We start from the raw sequence: 24514 nt of genomic DNA on the forward strand, positions 1-24514 counted from the left end.
ACCTCATGAAGGTCCTTCCAAACTTTTTACACACCATTGGAAATGTTCACATCTCCCATTACCTGTAGGGCATCTTCAGACAGTATTTGCGCACATTGAATCCCTTGCCTGGTGCTTATCAATATCTCACTTGAAAGTATAGGCAGACTGTTTCAAGAACATTTGTCTGTGCTTGTGAACTGCATAATACTTTGATTACTATTTTCATGTTTACACTTACTTTTTGACTTCTAGGACCTGCAAATACAACTGATTATCCTGAAGACATACCAGCTGTGGAACGCCTGACCCAGGAAGTATTACTTCTTTGGGAAAAAGTTGCTTCAGTAGAATTCCAGGGTCAAAAAATACCAGGAAACCAAAGACAACAGGTAAGTTATTGGAATATGGACTCACTCACACACATACACACACACACTCTCTCTCTCTCTCTCTCTACCCCCCCATCTCTCTCTCTCTCTCTCTCTCTCCATATATATATATATATATATGTCTCACTGTGTCACCCAAGCTGGAGTGCAGTGGTACAATCCCACTGCAGCCTCAAACTCTTGGGGCTCAAGGAATCCTCCTGCCTCAGCCTCCTGAGTAGCTGAAGCTGCAGGTTCGTACCACCACACCCGGCACAAACCTTGTTTTTCTACTGTGAAATAAACCGTGGTATTGGCTTTTCACAAATGGTATTTCATCGGGAAACTGCTCTGAAGCTTCCTGCTTTGGTTGTTAGCGGCTATAGATGCCTCTTTCTGACGTGTGGTTCTGTAAAGAGCAGCAGCTCTTTTGGACACATACCAATAGTTATCCCTCACACTCATATGTAAGTCATCTCCCTCTCAACTGAATCTTTTTCCTCTGTCTGTATTTAACCATGTTCAAATTTCTCCCAGTTGAAAAAAAGAAAGAAACCCCTGCCTTTGCCCTAACTTTCTTTGTAGCTACAGCCCATTTAACCTTTCTTTTCCAAAACTTACTTGCCTGTACTCCATCTCCATTAGCATCTCTCTTACTAGCTGCTCACCCCACTCCATTCTGGCTTTCAACTGTACCTTCAACAACTCTCTGTTGGTTATACATGATCATAGCTCATTATCTTTATAGCAGTATTACACTCACAATGACACACGTCTATGATTAATGAACGTCTTTTTCCTCCACTAGATAGGCTTTCCCTTAGAACCTGGAATGGAGTCTTTCCCATGGAAGGTGCTCAGTAAATATTTATTGAATGAATGAAAAATACTGGTAACTCCTATTATATGTTTCCCTCTTGCCTGTCCTGCTTCCCTCTTACTCCTTTCTCTTAGCTGCTTTCCTGTGCTTCTAGCTTCTCTCTCCTTTTTATTCTTTTTGCTCCCATGTTTGAATTCCAATTTACAGAGTTTTAAAGATTAAAAGAAATATATGACGTTGATTTGAAAACTGTACAATACTATCAAAAGCTTAAGTACTAAGATAGTGGTCTTTTTAAGTCATAGTACGTGCTAATGCATTTTCCTGCTTCTCGGGAAAACTATGCAATACTATCAAAAGCTTAAGTACTAAGATAGCAGGCTTTTTAAGTCATAGTACGTGCTAATGCATTTTTTTTGTTTCTCAGGGTTAACTGTGGCTTCATGTCTCACTGCGCCATTTATGTATTGCCTCTTCTCTCTCCTTTTTGCAGTTGCTGCTGATGCTAGAAGGACTACTGAACAGAGTTGGCTCAGTGAGGACTTACAAGCAAAGAAACAGCTCTCTAGCAGTCTGGTAAAGTTCCATGCCTATCCAGAGGTAAGAGAATGGCTATTTTTCCTTTTATTCTTTGTTGAAATTTTTATTTCTTTTACTATTGTATTCTCTTTATGCCTTTTCTTTTTAATTAAGTGCAGATGCTTATGATACTGAACAGGGGATTAAAAACAGGGACAATTACTGGGGCTACCCATGTTATCATTTGTTTTATGGATTGCTCTGAGTCTTGGTGTCAAAATCTTAAGTCAGGAATAGTGCCTGTTTCACACAGCAATTGCAGAGATTAAATGAGAAGACAGCTTTGGTGTCCAAAACAATGCCTTGCATATAGTCAGCACTCAATATATGTTCCCTTCCTTTTGTGATCCATGTCCTGTTAAAGGCTGTTCTGTTGTAAAAGTAAGGCTACACCCTGTCTCTACTGAAAATACAAGAATTCGCAGGACATGGTAGTGTGTGCCTGTGCGGTCCCAGCTACTCGGAAGGCTGAGGCAGGAGAATTCACTTGAACCCAGGAGGTGGATGTTGCAGTGAGACAAGATCGCGCCACTGCGCTCCAGCCTGGTGACAGAGACACTCCATTTCAAAAAAAAAAAAAAAAAGGTCGGGCTGTAAAGGGCACTGATATTTATTTGATATCATTGAAGAAAGTATATTAATTCTGATGGCTAATATCACCCCGAGACCACCGATACCCATCATGACGAATATATTTTCTTCTACCTCTTGATTTTTGGTCGTATATATGATACCTCTCTGGATCATTTTATATTTTCTTTTTTTCCTCATTTTGTCTTCTCTTTTAGCACATTTTACTCTTTTTCACTTTTTGTTTTTTACTATTCAGTTTTTTTCTGATTTATTGTTGGGCTTTAAAAATGTTTTCTGTGTACCAGGAAAATGAAGGCAGAGGAAAGGTATGATAGGACCAGTTGTTTTTGTGACTTTTTTTTTTTTTTCTCAGAATAGCGATTTATTAGAAAGAGAGAGAGAGTCTCCAGATAAGTTTGGGGTTTTTTTGAGTTAGAGTCTTGCTCTGTTGCCGAGGCTGGAGTGCGGTGGCACAATCTTGGCTCAGTGCAACCTCTGCCTCCCAGGTTCAAATGATTCTCCCGTCTCAGCCTCCTGAGTAGCTGGGATTACAGGTGCATACCACCATGGCTGGCTAATGTTTGTATTTTCAGTAGAGACAGGGTTTCACCATGTCAGCCAGGCTGGTCTTGAACTCCTACCTCAAGTGATCTGCCTGCCTCAGTCTCCCAACGTGCTGGGATGATTACAGGAGTGAGCTGCCAAGCCAGCCTCCAGATAAGATTTGCGTCAGTACACAGAGTAAAGCAGATGGTGCTCACTAATGAGGGTGGGTCTCAGCCAATCAGTTGAAGATATGAATAGAACAAAAAGTCTGAGTAAGAGGGAATTCTATTTGCTAACTGCTAGAGCTTGAATGTTGGTCTTTTCTTTTCTTTCTCTCTCTCTTTCTCTATTTTTATTTTTTTTGAGATGAAGTCTTGCTTTGTTGCCCAGGCTGGAGTGCAGTGGTATCATCTTGGCTCACTGCAACTCCACCTCCCAGGTCCAAGCAATTCTCCTGCCTCAGCCTCTCGAGCAGCTGGAACTACAGGCACACGCCACCACGCTCAGCTAATTTTTTGTATTTTTAGTAGAGACGGGATTTCACCATATTGGCCAGGCTGGTCTCAAACTGCTGACCTCATGAACCACCCACCTTGGCCGCCCAAAGTGCTGGGATTACAGGTGGGAGCCACCGTGCCCAGCCGACATTGATCTTTTCTGGCCATTGGACTCAAGCTGAAATACTTGCTCTTCTTGTGTCTTCAGCCTGCCAACTTTCAGAAGAGAACTTACACCATCGTCCCTCCTGGTCCTCAGCCCTTCAGTCTCCAACAGCAGCTATGCCGTCAGCTCTCCAGCTTGCTGCCTGCAGATCTTGGGGCTTCTCAGCCTCCATCGTCACATGAGCCAATTCCTTCTAATAAATCTCTTTCTGACATATATAAATCTCCTATTGGCTCTTTTTCTCTGGAGAAGCCTAATACAGTGGGGCCATGGAGCATCCCAGAGAGAAAGTAAGGGTGAAGCAGGGAGCCCCATCCTAGTAGCTGGATCCTAGGGCCCTCCCAGAGTGTTCTCTGAAGAAGTCCCAAGTCCTACCTAGAATCTCAAAAAAGGCAACAGAGCCCAGGAATGGCTTCTAGATCCATAGAGGAAGGGGTATGGCTGGGTGACTTTCCACACTTGTCTGAGCTCTTTCTCCAGCAAGAAGACCCGAAATCTATCACCCCGTGTCCCCTGCTCCAGCCCCAGGGAAACCTGGCTTTGCGGCTGCGGCTGAAGTAGGCACCTACCCCCACTCCCCATCACCCCGGCATCCCCGTAAGAAACACATCTTTGTTGGCTCAGTTTGCGAGCAGGAAGTTCAGAGGGTCACAAATGATCATTCCTCCCTGCAAAGAAAACGGGGGCTAATTATTAGGAGCCCAGGTTGGGTGGGAAGAGGAGTCACGTGAGACTGTGTGGCGAGCCTGTCCAAGCCCCCCATTTCTCAGAGAAGGTCAGGCTGCACAGATGGAGTCCATGAAGGATGACTGGCCTCCCCAGGCTGATAGCTGGTGAGGAAACCGTGGGCGCTGACTCGTAAACCCAATGGATCAATATTTATCAGGCAAACAAGCTTTCCTCTGGTCCATCTGTCATCCAAAGAAACGTTCTAGCCAACACCAGAGGGATCCAACACTGATGGATGCAACAAGGCGCAAGAGCCACTATCACTTTCCCTGTTCTGGGTCCCCTCTCTAATGGGCTCAGTGGGACAGAACTGGACCCCCAACACCAAGAGGGAAATATGGAATGGGGATGGGGACACTGCTCCCCTGCTGAGCCACAGCAGCTGGGATGATTATTATGAACTTCTTAGTTCATCATAAGGTTTGGCCCCTGCTGTAGGCAGGTCCACAGGTCAGCTGGAGCAGACTCTTTTATTCTCTGCTGCAAAGATCCTCAGACTTTAATGTGAATCAGAGTGACTAGGCATACTTGTTAAAGTGCAGATTCTCGGGTGATACCAGGTCAGATTTTGAGGTGGTCGGGACCAGGAACCTGGGCTTTGTTTCCTTTGGTCTGTTTTGAGACGAGGTCTCACTCTGTTTCCCAGGCTGGACTCCGGTGACTCTATCACGGCTCAGTGCAGCCTTGACCTCCCGGGCTCTAGTGGTCCTCCCACCTCAGCCTCCCAAGTAGCTGTGACTACAGACGCATGCCACCACACCTGGCTTTTATATAATCTTTTTTGTAGAAATGGATTTTGCTAGGTTTCCTAGGCTGATCTCAAGCTCAAGCAATCTTTCTGCCCTGATCTTACAAAGTGTTGGGAATACAGGTGTCAGCCAACATGCCCAACCTGGAATCTGTATTGAAACACCTCCCCAGGTGATTCTGATACAGATGGTCCAGGAGCACTCTTGGAAAGTCCTTGCTTCCCTGCCCATCCTCCTCTGTTCCCAGTGGCTCCCTACAGCAACTGCTTGGCCTTTGGCCTCCGCAACCCCACCCCACATGGCTCACATGTGCCCCTGGGGGTTGGGGAATGGACTCAGGCTGCTGGATCGATAGCCAAGGCTCGCTCCTCAGAGTGTCTTTTCCTGCAGCCATGGGGAGGGAAGAAATGATGGCATTTGGGCCAGCGAGACAGGAGGACACACACAGCACACCCAGATCAGCCAAACAGCTCTTCTTGGTAGAGCCAGACAGTAGAAGGAAATAGAAGTCCAAGGCTTACTATTTGCCAGGCCCCTTACAAGGGGACTGACCAGGGAATTGATCATTCACTGAACACTACTGTGTCTCTGGCACACGGGAGTTGCTTTATTCATTTATTTATATTATGTCTGACACAACCCCTACCCTACAAGGCTGCTTGCAGAGCTGGGCTGGACTGGAGCCTCTGGAGGCAATGTGACAGCCCATCCTTTTAGCCACAGTGCCCCGCTGCCAAAAGGAACTCCGCCAACTGAGCCTCTGTGGCCCCTTTTCCCCACCTGCTGCCCCTGCCTGCACAACTCAGGCCTCACCATCAAAACCCATCAGCTCTGGATCCTGAAGCCCACACAGCAGCCTTGGCATCACTGGGGAAAAGACAATGAAAGCTGAATAAAATCGGCAACACTTACATAACCTGTGAGATCTGACCAGACTCCCAGATGCCCTGTCCTGAAGGGTCAGGAGGTTCCTGGAAACTCTCACTACAGGCCTTGGCCAACCTGTCCAGACCGTCCTCTCTCACTGCATGGCTCCCACCCTCAGTCCCAAGTCCTGGGTTTGTGATGCTGGAGACCACAGCTGCCAAGTGCAGAAGCAGCTGTGGGCCCAGCAGCCAGTCAAGCCCTCCGAGCCCCTCCACTGCTGGGTTCATTGAAAATAAAAAGATTTCAATGATATATGACCGATAACTATGGCCATCAAAGCCAGATCGGATTTCTTCCTGGTTGATGAGCTCAGGGCCCTTTTCATTCTGAGATCCGATCCACAAATCTGTAAAACAATTCCCTCAGCATCTCATCTTGGGATCTTGCTGCAAGTTCAAGCTTGGGGGCAAGAGAGGTGGAGGAAGCAGGCGATCTGTGCCTGGGGCAGCACAAGTGGCCCAGGGACTTCAGGTTGGAACCTGCCTGGACACTGGCCTGCTGTTGACCTAGAACATATCCCTTCACATCTCTGGATAGGTAGTTTCTTCATCTGCCAGATGTGGAGGAGGAAGAGACGCTCTCTAAATCCTCTGCCTCTGATTCTCAGTCACCACCCATTTGGGGAAGGCAGAGGAAAGGCAGCTGGATGCTGGGAGAGGCTCCCCTTCACCTCTCTACGGAATCACTGGTGGGAGCAGCATGCGGGGGTCCTGCTGTCTTTGGAGGGGGCACACACAGGGGCCAGGCCAAGTGTCAGGAACAGCTAAATAGCCAGTAGCTATGTGCTGGGTGCCATCAGCTTTGCTGGGACACAGCAGGTGGTCACTGGCCAGTTCCTAGCTCTGGGGAAGTCTTGGGAGACTGTAATCCCTCCCGCAGTCCCAGCAGGCCCATACCACAATCTGTGGGTCCAGGGATGTTGCAAAACTCTTTCTTGCCCCATACCACCCAAAGAGAAGCTGGAGAATACACGGGATGCTAAACGTGCTCAAACCTGCTGGGGGACCGCCATGAGGGGTTCAGGATGGAGCTCTGGGAGGGGGCTGTCCCCTCAGCCTCACTGCCTGGGAAGGAGGAGAGAACCTTAGGGCAAATCTCCCTCTGAGAACTTGGGGCTCCCCCAGCCCCTACTGTCTGGGCCTGTGAAGGGCTGAGGAGGCCAGCAGCAGAGGGAAGGGGCGCAGCGAGGAGATGGTGGAGGCTGCCCTTGTGTTCCTGAGCCAGAGCCCTTCCTCTTCCCATCCTCAGTCCTCTCATGGGGGCGGGGAGCAGTGGGACTGCATCGTGTTGCCTCCATGTAGCAACTTCCAGATTGGGGATCATTTTTGCCTAGGTTTCTCCTAGGAATTATTTCCAATTTGCAGACATGAAAACCAAGACTAAGGAGGTGAAGGGACTTATTTGAACCTGATTTCTGATAAGCTCAGTACCCTTCTGAATGTGGTAGAATTTGAGTCTTACATATTTGAATATCTCAGCGTTCTAAAGTCAGTCCTCCCAACCCCCACTTGGGTGCTTGTGCATGCATTCACATGTGTGTATACACACACACACACACACACACACACACACACACACACACAGCATCTGCCCTTCTGGTCACAGCTCAGTTACAGCACTGACTGGCTATGGATTCCAGGGAAGGGAGGACGGTGGGATGGAACTGACCCAGTTCACCATCACGGGTCCCCAAGTGGAATATCACCTTTGGTGCCCACACAGGTCAGTGGCTCCAGGGAAGCCTTCTTGGCTCCCTAGCTGAGTGAGAGCTCAGGCATGGATAGTGAGGAGCAGGTGTCTGTCCAGGAGGTGGGCTCAGTACCCCTCACCCCTTGTGGCCAGCACAGAGGCCCTTGCTCTGGGATGGGGGGAGTCTGACACCAGCCTAAGCCTCACCACTTCCTCCACAATGATGCAGTTACCTACAGAGACAGGAGTTGAGGGTTGCTGCTCAGCTGCTGGGGCAGAGGACTGGGGATGTAGAGGGAACCCTCAAGCACTGCCCTCCCCCAACTCTGCTGCCTTTCTCATAAAATGCTTGGGAGGCTCAGGGCCACAGGAACTAACAACTGTTGCTCCCAGTCCCAGAGACAAGGAAAGTCCCAGCGAAGCTACCTGGGCTCAAAAATCCCAGACCCCTTCCCTCACACCCCCACCCTGCTCAATGGTGGAGTGCTATCCAAAGTCTCATGGGCATGTCCCTCCCCACGCACCAGTTCTTCCATGATAATGGGGCTCTGTCTCCTGTTTGAACTTGGGCAAGTATTTCCTTCTCCTGGCTCTCAGTTTCCCCTTCTGTCAAATGGGAGGGCTGGCCTGAGCTTTCAGATACCTCGTAGTTCTGTCATTTGGAGTCCCTAGAGGGCCAGGACACAGGAGTGTGACACAGGAGAGAGGAAAGGAAAATTTAGGGCTGGGGAGCCAGTTGAGAAGGTGAAAAGTGTTGTAGATTCCCTGGGTCCTACCTGAGGCAGCAGCCTCCATCTGCTTTCAGCAGGTTCCAATCCATGCCACAGCCAGAAGCCAGAGACACCCCAGGACCAGAGGGTCCTGCAGAATGGGATGAGGGTGGGGCAGGCAGTAAGGGGGCAACATTCAGGAAGTCAGTCTCTCGACCCAACCTGAGCCAAGGGTATTCTGGGCCCCTCAATACTCCAGGACTGGAGAACCAGCTGGAGGAGGTGAAGGCTGGGAATGCTTTGAAAGTAGGTCTGCAGTGGGAGAAATAAGGTACTTAAGCTACTTAGTCTTTGAGGCTGGTGACAGCAGGAATGGTGCAAATTGATTCTGATTCAAGTGCTGTCCCAGGGAATGTGGTGGCAGGGAAGGCAGAAGCCTCCTCTCCTGGACGCAGTCACCTCCAAGTGCACCCCGAGCATCAGAGCAACTTCTGAGCAGTGCAGCAGCGCAGCCACCGCATTACCCCAGACCTGGGCTCAGCTGCCCATTCTCCATATCCCCTCAGGATGGGAGGACATCCAGGACTCTCTAATCCAGAACCAAAGCTCCCCATCCCCAGGCTCCTCCAATCCAGGGCACTCCACTTCTGGGCAGGACAGCTCCTAGCTTTTTCTGGGGTGGGGGACAAGAAAAGCACCCTTCCCTTTCTCCATATTTGGGGTCAGGCCCTGCCAAATCAAAGCCCTGGTGTCAAAGTCCCTCAGCCCCCTCCCCAATTCATACATTTACTAATTCATTCACTCTCACTTCATTCACTTGTTGGTGCTTCCTATATATAATAAAATAAAAACTTCAAAGTTCTGCCATAAGCACTGGAGCATATTCCTAGAAATGTTTCTATATCGCAACCTGAGAGAATGTCGATCTACATAGTGTGAAAATGACTATGGCCATGATTTAACTTGTTTTTTCTTTCAATAATTCCCTTTTGTTTTTCTCTGATAATTCCTTTCTTTCCTGAGCCTCTTTAGAGCAACACTTAACAGGATTGCCTCTGTAACTCCTTATTCCGGTCCCAGAAAATGTAACCTCAAAATCTCTGGTATCCACTGGCTTTTTCCAGTGTGGAAGCGTTCCCCTCGACCTCCCATAGATCATTGGAAAGCACCTGAGGCCTCGATTCTAATACCTGGTTTGTCACTAACTGGTGTGTGGTTTGGGCTTGTCCCTTGGTCTCTGTGAGTCTGCTGCATCCTCATCTGTCACGGGACTGGACTTAATTGAGCTCTGTGGTCCATAGAGACTTGGCCTCTTCACGTCCTCGTTATGTCAACTGGACATCAACTTAACAGAGGACTTCCCTGCAAAATGTCCTCTTCTTCCCACAACAGGCTGTTTCTGTATAGGCATGTTTCATGCTAAGCACTTCTTTCTGGGGGAAGATGGCAGAGGCCATTTTTCTGCTGAGATGAAGTGATTTGCAGAGCCACCTGGCCCCTGAAGAGGGAATGGTGAGATCCAACCACCCAGCGTTCAGTGAATTGGAGCAGGGATCTCGGCACATGGGATAGTGGGTAGGCTCCCCTTAACCTGGGGCACCTGCTGTTCCTCCAGACCGCAGCGCATGCTCTTAGCTCCTCCTCTTACCTGGCTGTCACCACACTCCTGGCTTAATCGCCACATCGCTCTCACTGCAGCTTCAGGTAGCCATCAGCAAGGCCTGGCAATATCCACTGGTTTGGTTTGGTTTATCTTTGCAGGTGAACTCCGTAAGGGCTCTGCCGCGCTCTCCAGCCTTGTGACCCTTACCTTCCAGTAACCATACAAGAAGCGCAGCCACCAAAAGTCCTTAAAACAGCAGGAAGAGTGGGCCTGTCCCCTTCTGTGTGGCTGCCTATCTGCTGAGGAACATCTGGGCCTCGTTCCTCCAAGTCCACTGGAGGGTCCAGAAGAGGGAGTCAGAGGTGTGTTCTGGTGGAGCGGGAGGAAAGGCAGAAAGCCTTTCCGACAGCTATGGAATACCATTAGCCAAGGCCTATTTGGCCCAGCACAAAGCAAAAGATGTGTAGTTTGCATAGAAGGTATTGTGAGACTGCTTCTCAACAGCCCCAGCAGCATGGGAACTAGCAACAGCACACTTCTTGCCTCATCAGCTGCCCTGAGATGGAAAACTCAGTGGAGACAAGACCCTGATTCTGATGAATGAAGCATGTGGTCCCAATGCTGGAGCTCCTCTGGCAGGTTCTAAAAGCACAATACTGAGCCGCAGTGCTCTGCTGGACAGTACTGGCGGGGACTCAGTGAGCACTACTCAGATCCACACCTGACCCTGTTGGGTTGAGTCAGGCTGGGCTTTGGTCTGCACTGTGGCATCTGTGTTCTTTGAGTTCACATCATGACTGTGGTGACTTCCCAGATACCATCTCAGGCTTCAGCTAGCACATCCTATTTCTTTTCTTCTATGAAACCCAAATTGGACTGACCTCACTTCAAATACACTGTCCCATTTTGTCATCCTATCTTACCTCGGGGAAACTGGAGACTGATGGCCAGACCAATTCTGTTGAAATTCTTGCATAGAGCAAACCTGTGCTCATTTTTAAGTGGCCTGGGAGAGGCTCCCAGCCATGGTAAAGCCCAGTCTGTGTCTTCACAGTGCTTATACAACATGTTTCTGTGTATAAATGCATGATATAGATTTATGTATGTTGCTATCACCATCTGTTGAAGGCCAATATAGCTGGTGGACAGGTCAGAGAGAGAAAATGGAAGTCTTTTTGGTGATTATTAAAGCAAAATACATATTAAAAAATAAAGTTTTTCTTTCACTGCTTTGTTTCCTATTTCTGCACCAATCCCTTGACAGTTTAAAGAACTGGAAAGAGAAAATGGGAAAGATAATCTGTGTTTAAGAAGCACATAGTCTAATGCTTGAACTCTTAACTTTAAAAGATTAAGGTTTTTCTTTGCCATTTTGTCAGAATCCCTAGTCTGAAAACATGAAAGAATGGTTTTTAAACTTGGTGTACCTTAGAAGCAGCTGTGGAGATGATAGGAGCTACATACTGCTCTCCAACCCCAGAAGATTTAGGTGGTGTGGGCTCTAGAATCGCCTTTTTATAATATAAGCACCACAGGTGATTTTAGTACATGAGGGCTGCAGATCACACTTTATAAAAACAGTGTTCTGTTTTTATAACATATTGAATCAAAACTAAAAATCCATTTAAGACGCTTGAGCCAAAAAGTATATCATTCCGTCAACATTGACATAAAATTTTGAAAATGCTTTTTGGGAAAAGTTCTTAGCTACATGCTTTTGATCCCCAAGATTAAAATAAAGCTATCACTTCACAATTATTTACTAGAAACATTTAAAAAAGAAAACTAGGTGGGAGGTGCAGTAAGATCATGGAATACAACTCTCCAGCAATGGTCTCCCTGAAAGAACACCCAATGGAACAAGTACCCATGCAAGAAAACACTTTCACAAGAGCTAGGTAATCAGGTGAGAGATCAGAGCACCTGGTTTTAGCATAATAATAAATGCATTGAAGAAGGCAGGAAGGATGGTTTTGCATTGCTTCTGACACCTCTCTCTGAACCGCAGGAAATGCATCTTTGAGAGAGAATCTAATGGCTTGGAGACAAGGAGGAAACTGGGTACCAGTCTTGCCATAGAGAAACACACCCCTGAACAGAACCCAACAGCGCTTGATTCCAGGCTGATGTCCACAGAGGCAGCATTTAGACTCACCCTGGGCCACAAGGGAATCAGCTGCCCCTGGAGGAGAACCCACCAAAGTTCTGGTCAGCTTTATTACTGGAAATTAATTGGGCTTCAAATAAATGTCACGGGCAGGCAGGCTGTAGTGACCACAACACTCCTTGGGCAAACCCTGATGTTGCGTAGGTCTGGAAGACGCCGGACTTGAGGTCACAGCCAGTATGACAGCAGCAGCTGCAGCAGCTATGGGAATGCTTGAATCACCCCTCCCCATACTCCAGGCAGTGTAGCCTACAGAGAGATTCCTTTGGCTTGGGGGAAATAGAGGAAAGTAAGCTAGAGGCTTTACCTGGGAACCCAGAGAACAATTCCTGATCTTCCCCAAGTCCAAAAGGGCTGGGGACCTGGGAATCTGTAAGGATTGCAGTGTACCTGGGCCTAGGGTGCCCTGTAGTACAAAAATGGCTGTAGTGACCACTGGCTTAGGGAACTCCTCAGCCCACTTTGAATTCCTGGAAGGCCCTCTGAAGGATAGGTACAAATGACCTGACTGCAAAGGCTGGAATAAATACCTTATCCTTCAATGCGCAGATACTGACAAATATCAACATTATCAAGAACATTTAAGTTAATATGACCTCACCAAAAAGACCAAAATAAGCCACCAGTCACCAACCCTGGAGCAATGGAGATATGTAACTTCTCAGGAAATTGAGAATAACTATTTTGAGAAAGCTCGATGAACTTCAAGATAACAGAAACAATTCAAAATTATATCAGAAAAATTTGACAAGAATACTGACGTAATAGAAAATAGCAAACAAATCCTGGAGCTGGAAAATGCCTGAGTGAGTGTCAGTAGAATTGATTAAGCAGAAGAATTAGTGAGCATTAAAACAAGCTATTTCAAAATACAGTCAGAGGAGAAAAAAGAAAAGAATAATGAGAAGGAACACAGAATGCTTAAGAGATCTAGAAGAGGGCTTCAAAAGAGAAAATCAAAGATTCACTGGCCTTAAATAGGGGGTTAAGAAGGAGCAAAGAGTACAAAGCTTCTTCAAAGAAATAATAACGGAAAACTTTCTAAACCTAGAGAAAGACATAATATTCAGGCACATCGTAGAAGACAATGGATCTAGAAACAGAAATACCATTTGACCCAGCAATGCCATGACTGGGTACCTACCCAAAGGATTATAAAACATTCTATTATAAAGACACATGCACACGTATGTTTGCTGCAGCACTGCTTACAATAGCAAAGACTTGGAAACAAACCAAATGCCCATCAAAGATAGACTGATTAAAGAAATTGTGGCACATACACACCATGGAATACTATGCAGCCATCAAAAAAAGGATGAGTTCATGTCCTTCACAGGGACATGGATGAAACTGGAAACCATCATTCTCAGCAGACTGACACAGGAACAGAAAAGCAAACACCGCATGTTCTCACTTATAAGTGGGTGTTGAACAATGAGAACACATGGACATAGGGAGGGGAACATCACACACTGGGGCCTGTGAGGGGGTGCGGGAGCTAGAGGAGGGATAGCAGTGGGTGGGGAGATTGCGGAGGGATAGCATTAGGGGAAATACCTAATGTAGGTGATGAGGGGTGGAGGCAGCAAACCAAAATGGCATGTGTATACCTGTGTAACAATCCTGCAAGATCTGCACATGTACCCCAGAACTTAAAGTAAAATAAAGAAACAAAGGAAGATACACCTTGGAACGTGGTTTGTTCCCAGTAATTTGAAACATTTAAAGAATGGTTAAATGATCACTTGACACTTATACTACAAACAGGAATAAGACAGCCTCAGTTAAACATCATTGCTTTGAGAAGATAAATTTTAATGCCAATTTTCAATCTTTAAAATATTTGGGTTTATTTTGAAAAACAATCCTCAATCTTAAAAAGATCATGGCAAAGAAAAAAAAGGATGATAGTCCTTTTGCTTTTTCAAATAACAAACATGGAAATGAATTCTTATGAATGTCAACAGTCAATGTAGTGTGGCATATTAAGAATTTACTTTCATATAATGGCTAAGTTTAGAGAGATTATATTTCATGAGAAAATATGAATTTTAATGGATTTTCTATTCTGTTTTTGGAAACGGCTGTGTCTTTTAGTGTATTCTCCTCCCTGTCCACATATGTGGAATCTGCCTATTCTCTTCTCTTCTGAAATAGTTTAAAAGACTCAAAGAGAATGGCCTGGGCTTTGCATATCCTTAGTCTGATAGCCATTTCTCTAGCTGCTAACTTAAATAGATATTAGCAGCCTCTATCATCAGCCAGAAATTAACAAAGTCACAAAAATTAGCAAAATCTCTGTTTTGCTGTGGCCTTATGCTGACAGTCTTATGTTAAAGACAAAAAATTTTCATTGTATAGATTAAAATTAACTTTGGCAAAAATTGAAATGTGGGCAGGGATTTTTTTTTTGTTCAACAACAGAAACTAGCAAAAGCAAAGATACAGTAAAAATAGAAAATTTCCAGTGTACAGATGTAAACATAATAATTGACACAGCCAAGGATGATTAATGAATAACAAAATGTTGAGGGATGACCATTTGAATACAGGTTATTAATACTTTTAACAATGATTTTTCCAATTACTTCAGTATAAATAATGTGTCTCTGAAAGGTACAGATCTGGCATCACGATCATGGTGATAGACAGATGGTGGAACAGTCCTGATATCACGATCATGGTGATAGAGAGATGGTGGAGCAGTCCTCATATCACGATCATGGTGAACAGACAGATGGTGGAACAGTCCTGGTATCACGATCATGGTGGTAGACACATGGGACCGTCTCTACCTGCAGATGGGTGAGATAGCATTGACCCTGCAGTGTTCCTGGAAAAACGCTTAGGCTGAATTTAATCATGAGGACATTTCCAGACAACTTTAGAGTACAGATCATTGAGCCAGACAGCTGACCTGTCCTCTACAAACAAGCCCATGTCACCACCATCAACGACAACAACAAAAAGATGAGGAGACACTTTGGGTTCAAAAGAACTAAAGAAATGTGGCTACATTATCTTTTTACTCTTTTTCAACCCAAAATGTCTCTTCTCCTTTTATAGTTGTGTGATTTGTGGTGACATGGGCTGTCTGAAGGAGACAGGTCAGTAGTGCTGTTCACTGTTCTACATTCTGAAGTTGTCTGGAGATTACCTCAGGCTATGAAAGTCAGGTTAAGCGTTTTCAGCAAGAACATGGTGTTGTTCATACTCTGCACTGGCAGAGTCCCATGTGACATGTTGTCTTAGTGTGGGAATATGACCCCTATCCGGGAGACCAGGTGGAGTCTTAACACTGTCATAGTAAGAAACCTACTGTCCATGTCCAAAGTCAAGCGAACATGCTCTTCTACAAATAAAAAAAATGGCACATGTGTAAGCCTGGCATGTGTAATAAAACCCAAGATACACTGTATATGTTGAACACAATATATCCAGTGAGTACCAGAAAACTTCAGGCTCTTCTGCTTCCACCAGCTCCATGCTGAGCCTAAAAAAAAAAAAAAAAAAAGGAAAAACCAAAGAATAAGTCAGGGAAAATAAGACACCGCAGCACCCCAACTAGATTTCATGGGTATCACCAGAAAGTGGTTAACAAAGAAAAAACATAGATCCATTAATAATGCAACAAATTATTGCCTTATGCTGGGATGGACAAGAGTAGGGTAAAAAGAATGAAAGAGAAAGAGAAAGTAAGCTCAGTGAAGCATCCAGGTGACACACTGATGAGGGAGTAAAAGCACACTCTGAGTTAGTGCCCTCAGGACACACAGTGTACACTGATCATAAAAACAAATAGGGTCAAACTACAGTAGTTAGTAAATGGTAAGGGGAGGAAGAAATGGAAACCTAAATATCTACTGCAATGAAAACCAACAGCAATGTTAGTAGGAATAATTCAGGCTTCGTTGAAAAGGTGGTATCGATATTGTCAGCCCACTCTGTTTTCCCTGTACCTGGCGTCTCCAGGTGTCAACACAACATTAGCTGTTCACAATTGCTCAAAGTTACCTGGGGAACAGTGGACCTCAGTCTTCTTCCTCTTCTTGGTTCTTTTTAATCTCTGCAATAAATTCAGATAGGGACAGACAAAATAAGCCATTACCCTACACCCGTAACAGTCCACTGTCTAATCCCTGCACAGGGACCTCAGGCTCCTCAGCATGAGAACAGGATAATGTGAGAGACAGACTTCAGGAGGTCTCAAGGCCAATCATGATAGAGATTCCTTGGTTTGTGTCTCAGAACCAATGGTGAAACGTCCCTATTCTGGCAGACCATTATCCCTTTATCCCAAGTTTGTACAAACAGGAAAGAACCTCACAGACATGCATGGGGAACAAAACTCCTGAGGAACGTGGTAGCTGGCAAGAGACTTTTAATTCAGATTGAGACAACTCATGGACATGCGCTGCACTGCTTGGTGTGAGTTGGCAACACCTGCGTTGGGTTTCAGTGTCCTGAAAGTCGGTGCAGGGTGCGACGGGCACGGCCTGAGACTAGAGAGAGAGCAAAGCTCACTGAACCACCGCATGCCCATGCTTCAGACTGGAATCCAGAGTGATTGACATCTACCCTGATGGACAGGTTCAGCCCACAGTGATGACAACTTTCAGCCTGGCCAGCGGAGTACGGCCCGAAGTCTATGGAGTCTATCTGGGACACAAATTGGAGCTTTATCAACTTCACGATGGAGTACTCACTGCCTATGTCGACAGCCAAGTTGACTTGCTGCTCCTTTAATGAGTGCAAGTTGCTCCTGTAAGACTCATTGAAGGCAGATGTGCCAGGAGGAACTGAGAGAGTGGAATAACCATCCCAGGACTCCGGAGGGGCTTCCTCCTCCACAGACTCCTGCAGATTCCTGATGAGCCAGGCAGGACAGGGATGACAGAAGATGAAACCAACAGAGATTAGACAACAAAGTCTCCCAGCTGATCTGATGGAAGTCAGAATGGAATGGTCACAGAAAGCAAAGGCATTTTTCCTTCAAGAGAAAAAAAAAAAACTATCCTTTCTAAATGCAGGGTGGAGGGTGACTACCCTGGGGACAGAGCACAAATGAGCAGCATGTGCTCAGTGCATTTGCCAGAAATGAGCCACTGCAGGCCACCGACTCTCCCTGTAAACTATCATCATGACTTGCAGCACAAGAACTCACATGGGGCTTCAACTGCCTCACATAAATTGTCTTGAAGTTTACATGCGGCATTCAAGTGAACAGAGCTCCTGAGGCATTTCAGACACCCAGATCTTGTGTATTAAGGGCCTCCCTTTTCCAATATTTTGATATCATATGTCTATGTTTTGAATTCCTTCTCTTCACAAATCCTAGCAAACATGCTCACAACAAATGGGCAGAAAGCATATATGCGTCTCTCCCTGGGTTTAAACACAGTGGGGAGAACAGGTGAAACCAGGAAATCCCTGTTTGCTGAGTTCACCTGGCTCATCTGATTGCAGGTTCCCATCTTGGGGGGAGTGAGAAATTAAAGCCTATACAAGTGCCACCAATCACCCACAACATTGTTAATAAGGACAATTTGTAGCTGCTGAAGGGAAGAAAGAGTTCTAGTCATCACTTCCTCGTTTTCCCAGGATCTGCAGTCTCCAGGTGTCACTATTGAACTAACAGCCCACAACTCCACAGCATTACCTGGGGGGCACTGGCCCTCTTTCTTCCTCTTCCTCATCATCACTTTGACTTTCTGTAAATAAATTCAGAGACGCAGGTCACATTAAGCAAATCACACTTCGCATATGACCAAATCAGTATTTAGTCATAGCAGAAGCACAGAAATATTCTCAGGGCAAGAATACAAATTCTGACAGGACCATTCCAGGGTGCCCTAGATGAAGCCTGGTGAGTAGGTGAGCCTGCTTTCCAGACACACAGGCCAAAATCTCCCTCTACGGGTAGACCATCATGCCATATTCTCTGTCTGAGTCCATGCAATGTTAAACCAAATTTTTTCCCAGAAAATCTCCAAAAATGAGTCAAACTCTTTTCTGGGAGTGTTGCTGCAATACTGACTTATCTCACCAGGTACCAAGGTCCATTGAATGGTTAGAGGCATCTATACATGAAACTGGACTGATATGTAAATTCTAACAGTATTTGCTTTAAAAAGAATCTGTGAGCTTTGCTCAGTGCCAGTATCGTAGCCAATGAGTTTCATCTGAGATGAGATTATTGCTAATTGAAAACTTTTCCCAATACCCCGCCGTGACGACATGCAATAGAGTCGGCATTGACAATTTTTGACAGTCTCTAGGGAGACTGAATAAAAAAAGACAAAACAAAAACAAACATAAAAGAATCTGTGGGCCAGGCATGGTGGCTCACGCCTGTCATCTCAGCACTCTCAAAGGCCGAGGTGAGCACTTCATGAGGTCAGGAGATCGGGACCATCCTGATCTCCTGAAAGACAGGGTGAAAGCGTGTCTCTACTATAAGTACAAAGAAATTAGCTGGGCATGGTGGCACATGCCTGCAGTCTCAGCTACTTGGGAGGCTGAGGCTGCATAATCACCTGAACCCAGGAAGAGGAGGTTGCAGTGAGCTGAGATCGTGCAACTGAACTCCAGCCTGAATAACAGAGGGAGACTCCCTCTCCAAAAAAAAAAAAAAAAAAAAAAAAAAAAAAAAAAATCTGTGATTTCAAAGGACAAGGTGGGTGAACCACTTAAAGTTTGGAGTTCAAGGCCAGCCTGGCAAACATGGTGAAACCTCATCTGTACTAAAAATACAAAAATCAGCTAGGTGTGGTGGGGGGCAATCATGGTCACAGCTACTCAGGAGGCAGAGGCAGGAGAATCACTGGAGTCCGGGAAGTGGAGACTGCAGTAACCCAAGATGGTTCCACTGCATTCCAGCCTGGGTGACAAAAGGAGACTCCATCTCAAAAACAACAAGAAACAATACATGATGCTATGAAGAAACATCAGGTCGGCCATTGCATGGATGGAGTGGAGAGCCAGGGCTGAGCCTTGCTTTATGGAAACATATTAGCAAGGTAAAGAGGAAATGTTTTCATCCTAGTTTCAAGGTGACTATGCAGCTAAGCAAGCTGACTTAGATCAAGACTGAAGCTCAGAGCAGTGAAACCTGAGGAACAATCTCTCCAAATAAATAGGCAAGGCTCCCAGTTTCCTTAAAAATAAATAGAAATTCCAGGGACATTGTTCAGGGAAGATGACCTAATGACATGAGAGATACTGAATCAAAGCTAGGAGACCTGACAGACACCTCCTGTACACGTCCTGCACACAGGTGATCATGAGCTTGTCACAGTGGTCTGGGGTCTGGTAACTTGATTCTTAGGCTTCGGAGACAAATGCATGGCATGAGCTGAGGATGAGATAAAAATTCCCTGGTATCTGTGTTTAGTATCCCATGATAGGTTTTTATTCAAACCGATTTGTGTGTATAGAGCCTGTCTTCAGAGTTATCTTCCTCAGCCTAGACAGAGGTACCAAAAACAAGGAATGTAGAGGTCACCTGAAAGAATGATTAGAGCATCCTCCACCACATCATGAGATGATTCACTCTCTACAACCAGCGCAGAGTTGACATTTTCTTCCCCAAATGTGATTTCATTGGTGTCTCTGTGAGGCTGGCTGGAGTCAGTAGGGCCATAGCTATTTGAATGAGTGATTACACATTTCTCCAGTGAGTCCTCAGGGACTTTCTTGACTTCAATCTTCTGCACCTCCCTGATGAGCCAGATGGGATAGAGATGACAGAAGATTAAACAAAGAGGGATCAGACCCCAGGGAGTCCTAGCTGGTTTTCACAGGAGGAATGAGAGTGGTCCCAGAAAGCAAATGGGAGGTTCCCTTTGAGAAGAAACAGGCAATCCCCCTCTCTGCAACAGAGCATGGCTGCCATGGGAACCGGAGAGAAAGACAGCAGCTGGTATTCATCACACTGGGCAGAAAGGAGCTGAGAAGAAAAGAGACTCAGTTATCCCTATATAATTCAGACACGGCATGCAGCATATACAAAGAACCACAACAGCTGCCACACTCTGTGTCTAAGTTGGGTTGAACTGAATGAACATATTGTGGCCAAGGGAATGCAGGCTTTTGGCCCATGGGAGACACCAGAGAGGGTGTGCTTCTAGACCTTTTCCGTACTTTATCACCCATTACTTACTCCTGATTATTCAGTGTTACCTGTGGGCACGTGATTCCTGTATTTTCTCAGCCTCCACAACGTGAACATCTTCATCCTCATCTTTGTCGTTTTCTGCAAGTAGAGATGTGTTCGTTCAGATATTTCCCATTTCACACTCTGCAAGGACAGTCAGCCCAATGTGCACAGGGACATGAACATCTGTGTATGGGTCCCCGTTCTACTGAAAGCTCTCATGTTTTCTCTTTAACAAAATGCCCCGGTATGGTTTCCTGATCCACCAGGCAGTGCATTTCTGATCAGGAGGCTCACCATCAAGATGAGGCCAAATGTTGAAAACACTTCTGCTCTCCACATCACTGGAGGCTTTTGCAGCCTCTCTCTGGACTTTGGCAGCTGTCTCTGCCATCCTGACACAGATCTGATTCCCAGAGACAGGCTTGGCATCCCGTCACAGTTCACATTTACAACCTATTTCTTTCTCTTAGGAGAGAATAAACAAACTTGTCCCACGATCCTCTGCACAACAGGTGACTTCACAGGCCCTCCAAGTGGCTTCTGCTATGTTATTCAGGGACATTCTCTCCACGGGGCGTGCTCCAGTCTGAACTACTTCCTACCACCAAATGCCCACATATCAAGTGCTTTCTCCAACACCACAAAGAGAGGGGCTGTATCTCATTGTGATAAACGGTCATGAGTATTTGCACATTTGAATGCTTCAGACCCTGCAAGATGTCTGCCTTTGCCAATGGAGAGAGAGAAATTTACCTGCCTTTGCAGATGAAGACAGAGAAAGTCAGGAAGGAGAAATCAATTACTCACTGACAGTTCCTAGGAACACTGCTGAAGATACAGCCTGGGAACCTTCATTCTTACTCCAGAGCTCTTTCCATTCCAACAACCGCCTCCTGTCACAGCTTCCTTCATGTCCTTTACAACTGGAGAGATGCTACCTCTTGCTCCAAAGACCACCATCCATCACGGAAGGAGGGACATTTACAATACTGTGACCTTCAACCCCATGGGTTTCCCATCTGTTTTCTCGTTCAGAAAGTCCTAGTCACGTCATGGCCACATATGTTTAGTGGAAGAAAACACCACTGATAAAACTGTCAGTGTGGAAGTATGGAGGTCTGGACTCTTTCATAAGGCCATAAAGGAAATATGCACAGACTAATAAAGTTTCTCTTATGCTAGACACAGTAGAATGAAGAAGTAACGGACAGTGTTTACTCTATGCCAACAACTGTCTCCAAGAAGCAACTTGGATGAAGCTCAGGAGACTGGCCCAGGGTCCCTCCTCTATGCACTGCTGCCTCCACAAACTCGTGCGTGCTGTCGTTCTTCCTCTTAACCAATAAGAGCCTCTGCACAGAAAGCAGGACGTCCCTCTGACCAGAGTAATCACTGCTCTAGATGATGCCACTTACAGATACCACAGGTTATGTAAGGAGCAGAGTCCTCTTTAAGCTCCCGATAGCGGGTAGAGTGTGCTACCATCACATTTCCGCCAGAACAGAGCTTTCCCTACTGAGCCTCAGCAGAAGCCAGAACTGAATGGAAGTTCAGTAGCCTCAGACACTTAGAACGACAGAATAGATGCTACTTGTCTGCAGGATCTTAGGTGGTACAGAGGGGATTCCTGTAAACATGATTTAGCCTCTTGCTGAGAAACACAGGTGCTTCTGTGCCTGTGTCAGAAATCAACACCTGAGACTTTACCCTCAGTCCCACACCCGCCTTACTGCAGATGTGGAAAAGTTTCTACATTCTTTTGCCTCTCTCGTCCACCTTTAACAAAATATTAAAATACCCATTTATATTTTCCTAGATGTATGGCAAAAATGAAATTAAGTCTGATGAAGAGAGCTTTTAGTTTCTCAGAAGAAACACAGAACTTCGTTCAGGACTTTCATGATGGTGAACCTATGGAACTTACTTTCCGTCTTCAGCCTGCAGCCCGGGTAGTGGGCCACTTGACTTGTAAGAACTTTATTTTTGCTGTCTGTTTCTGTTCCTCCTCATGACGTTTCTGATCTTCTGTAAACAAATTCAGAAGAAAAGGTCACATTAAGCAAATCACACTTCACACAAGACCAAATCAGTGTCTAGTCATATCACAAAAATGAAAAATACTCTCAGTTTAAGAATGTGATATTCTGATGGAAATGTTCTACTGGTCCCTAGATTAAGTCACGCTAGAAGTAGATGAGCCTGCTTTTCAGATCCATGGGACAAAATCTCCCTCATCTGCTAGATCTTAATCATGTATTCTCTGACCTAAGTCAACACAAGCAATTAAAACCTCTTCCCAAAAATCTTCACACACTGCCATAACTACTTTCCAGAAGCATTGCAGCTATACTGATTTATCTCATCATATATGATGGTGAACGAATAGTTAGAGAAATTTACATAGGAGACTGGATTGACGGATGAATTCTAACAAACTTTACATAAGAAAGAATCTGTGGAGTCAGCAAAGCGACTCACACCTGGCATCGGAGAATTTAGGAGGCCCAGGAAGGGAGATCACTTGACCTCAGGAGTTGAAGACCAGCCTAGCCAACACGGTGAAACCCCGCCTCTACTAAAAATACAGAAACTAGCCAAGTGTGGTGGTATCCACCAGGGATCCCAGCTAACTGGGAGGCTGAGTCACCAATACAATGGTACTCTGTGCTCTTGATGGTGTCACTTGCCGATACCACAGGTTCTATTAGGAGCAGGGTCCCCCCCTTCAAGCTCCTCACAGTGGGTACTGTGTGCCATCACCACGTTTACCCCAGTGTCCCCAGAACACTGCTTTGCCTACTGGGCCTCAGCAGAAATGGGAACCGAATGGAAGTTCAGTAGCCTCAGACATTTAGACCAACAGACTAGATGCTACTTGTCTGTAGGATCTTAGGTGGTACAGAGATTCCTGTAAACATGATTTAGCCTCTTGCTGAGGAACACAGGTGCTTCTGTGCCTGTGTCAGAAATCAACAGCCTCTTGCTGAGAAACACACATGGTTGTGCACCTGTGTCAGAAATGAACAGCTGAGACTTTACCCTTAGTCCTACACCTGCCTTACTGCAGACGTGGAAAAGGTGCTACATACTGTGGCCTCTCTCATCCATTTTTAACAAAATGTTAAGGAAGCCATTTATATTTGCCTAGAAGGATGGGAAAAATTTAATAAATTCTGATGAAGAGAGTGTTCAGTTTCTCAGAGAAAAGACAGACTATCGTTGAGCACTTTCGTAACGGTGAATCTATAGAACTTCCTTCTGTCTTCAGCCGGCAGCCTGGGTAGTAGGCCGCTTGACTCATAAGAAGTTTATTTTTGCTGCATCTGTATTTCTCTTCCTCTTCGTGATCTTTTCGATCTGTAAATAAATTCAGAGGAGCAGGTCACATTGAGCAAATCACACTTCACACAGACCAAATCAGTGTCCAGTCATAGCACAAGGACATAAAATATTCTCAGCGTAAGAATGTGATATTCTGACTGGAATGTTCTATCGGGCCCTAGATTAAGTCACCTCAGAAGTAGATGAGCCTGCTTTTCAGGCCCATGGGACAAAATCTCTCTCATCTTGTAGATATTAATCATCTGTCCTGTGACATAAGTCAGTGAAAACAATTAAAACCTTTTCCCCCAAAATCTTCAAAAATTGCCCTAACTACTTTCCAGAAGGGTTGCTGCAATACTAATTATCTCATCATATGTCATGGTGAATGAATAGTTAGAGAAATTTATATAGGAGACTGAATCAAGGGATGAATTCTAACAACTTTTACTGAGAAAAGAATCTATGGAGCCAACATGGTGGCTCACGCCTGGAATCCCAGCACTTTAGGAGGGACAGGAGAGCAGATCCCTTGACTTCAGGAGTTCAAGACCAGCCTGGCCAACACGGTGAAACCCCGCCTCTACTGAAAATACAAAAGTTAGTCAAATGTGGTGGTGCCCACCAGGGACCCCAGCTGATTGGCAGGCTGAGGCAATAGTACCACGGTACTCCCTGCTCTTGATGGAGCCACTTACAGATACCACAGCTTCTATTAGGAGCAGGGTCCCCTTTAAGTTCCCAACAGCTGGTACTGTGTGCTATCACCGTGTTTCCCCCAGCATCCCCAGAACACAGCTTTGCCTACTGGGCCTCAGCAGAAACCGGAACTGAATGGAAGTTCGGTAGCCTCAGACATTTAGACCAACAGACTAGATGATACTTGTCTGCAGGATCTTAGGTGGTACAGAGAGGATTCTTGTAAAC

At 45.7% G+C, this 24514-nt stretch overlaps 3 long non-coding RNA genes and 1 other non-coding gene across 5 annotated transcripts; 3 read left to right on the forward strand and 1 right to left on the reverse strand.

The window, feature by feature from the left end:
* Positions 1–475: 475 nt before the first annotated feature.
* LOC116546430 lies at positions 476–14792 on the forward strand. The gene is made up of 3 exons (XR_004266706.1): positions 476–491; positions 6125–6127; positions 14702–14792. It is a non-coding gene; the product is annotated as an uncharacterized LOC116546430 (long non-coding RNA).
* LOC116546432 lies at positions 3452–3753 on the forward strand. Its single transcript, XR_004266709.1, has 2 exons — positions 3452–3489; positions 3574–3753. It is a non-coding gene; the product is annotated as an uncharacterized LOC116546432 (long non-coding RNA).
* A 770-nt stretch (positions 14793–15562) lies between the features above and the next one.
* LOC116546431 lies at positions 15563–22262 on the reverse strand. Of its 2 annotated transcripts, none has more exons than XR_004266708.1 (4): positions 22191–22262; positions 20290–20362; positions 16815–16975; positions 15563–15601 (listed from the first exon to the last, which is right to left on the reverse strand). It is a non-coding gene; the product is annotated as an uncharacterized LOC116546431 (long non-coding RNA). The 2 variants fall into 2 exon arrangements; XR_004266707.1 differs by lacking the exon at positions 15563–15601 and adding an exon at positions 16153–16174.
* On the forward strand, positions 18251–18391 carry LOC116546433. Its single transcript, XR_004266710.1, has one exon. It is a non-coding gene; the product is annotated as a U4 spliceosomal RNA (small nuclear RNA).
* Positions 22263–24514: the final 2252 nt, after the last annotated feature.

Source organism: Sapajus apella, unplaced genomic scaffold, assembly GCF_009761245.1.
Source record: "Sapajus apella isolate SASKATOON/1434 unplaced genomic scaffold, GSC_monkey_1.0 scaffold890, whole genome shotgun sequence".
In the NCBI taxonomy this organism is placed as follows: domain Eukaryota; kingdom Metazoa; phylum Chordata; class Mammalia; order Primates; family Cebidae; genus Sapajus; species Sapajus apella.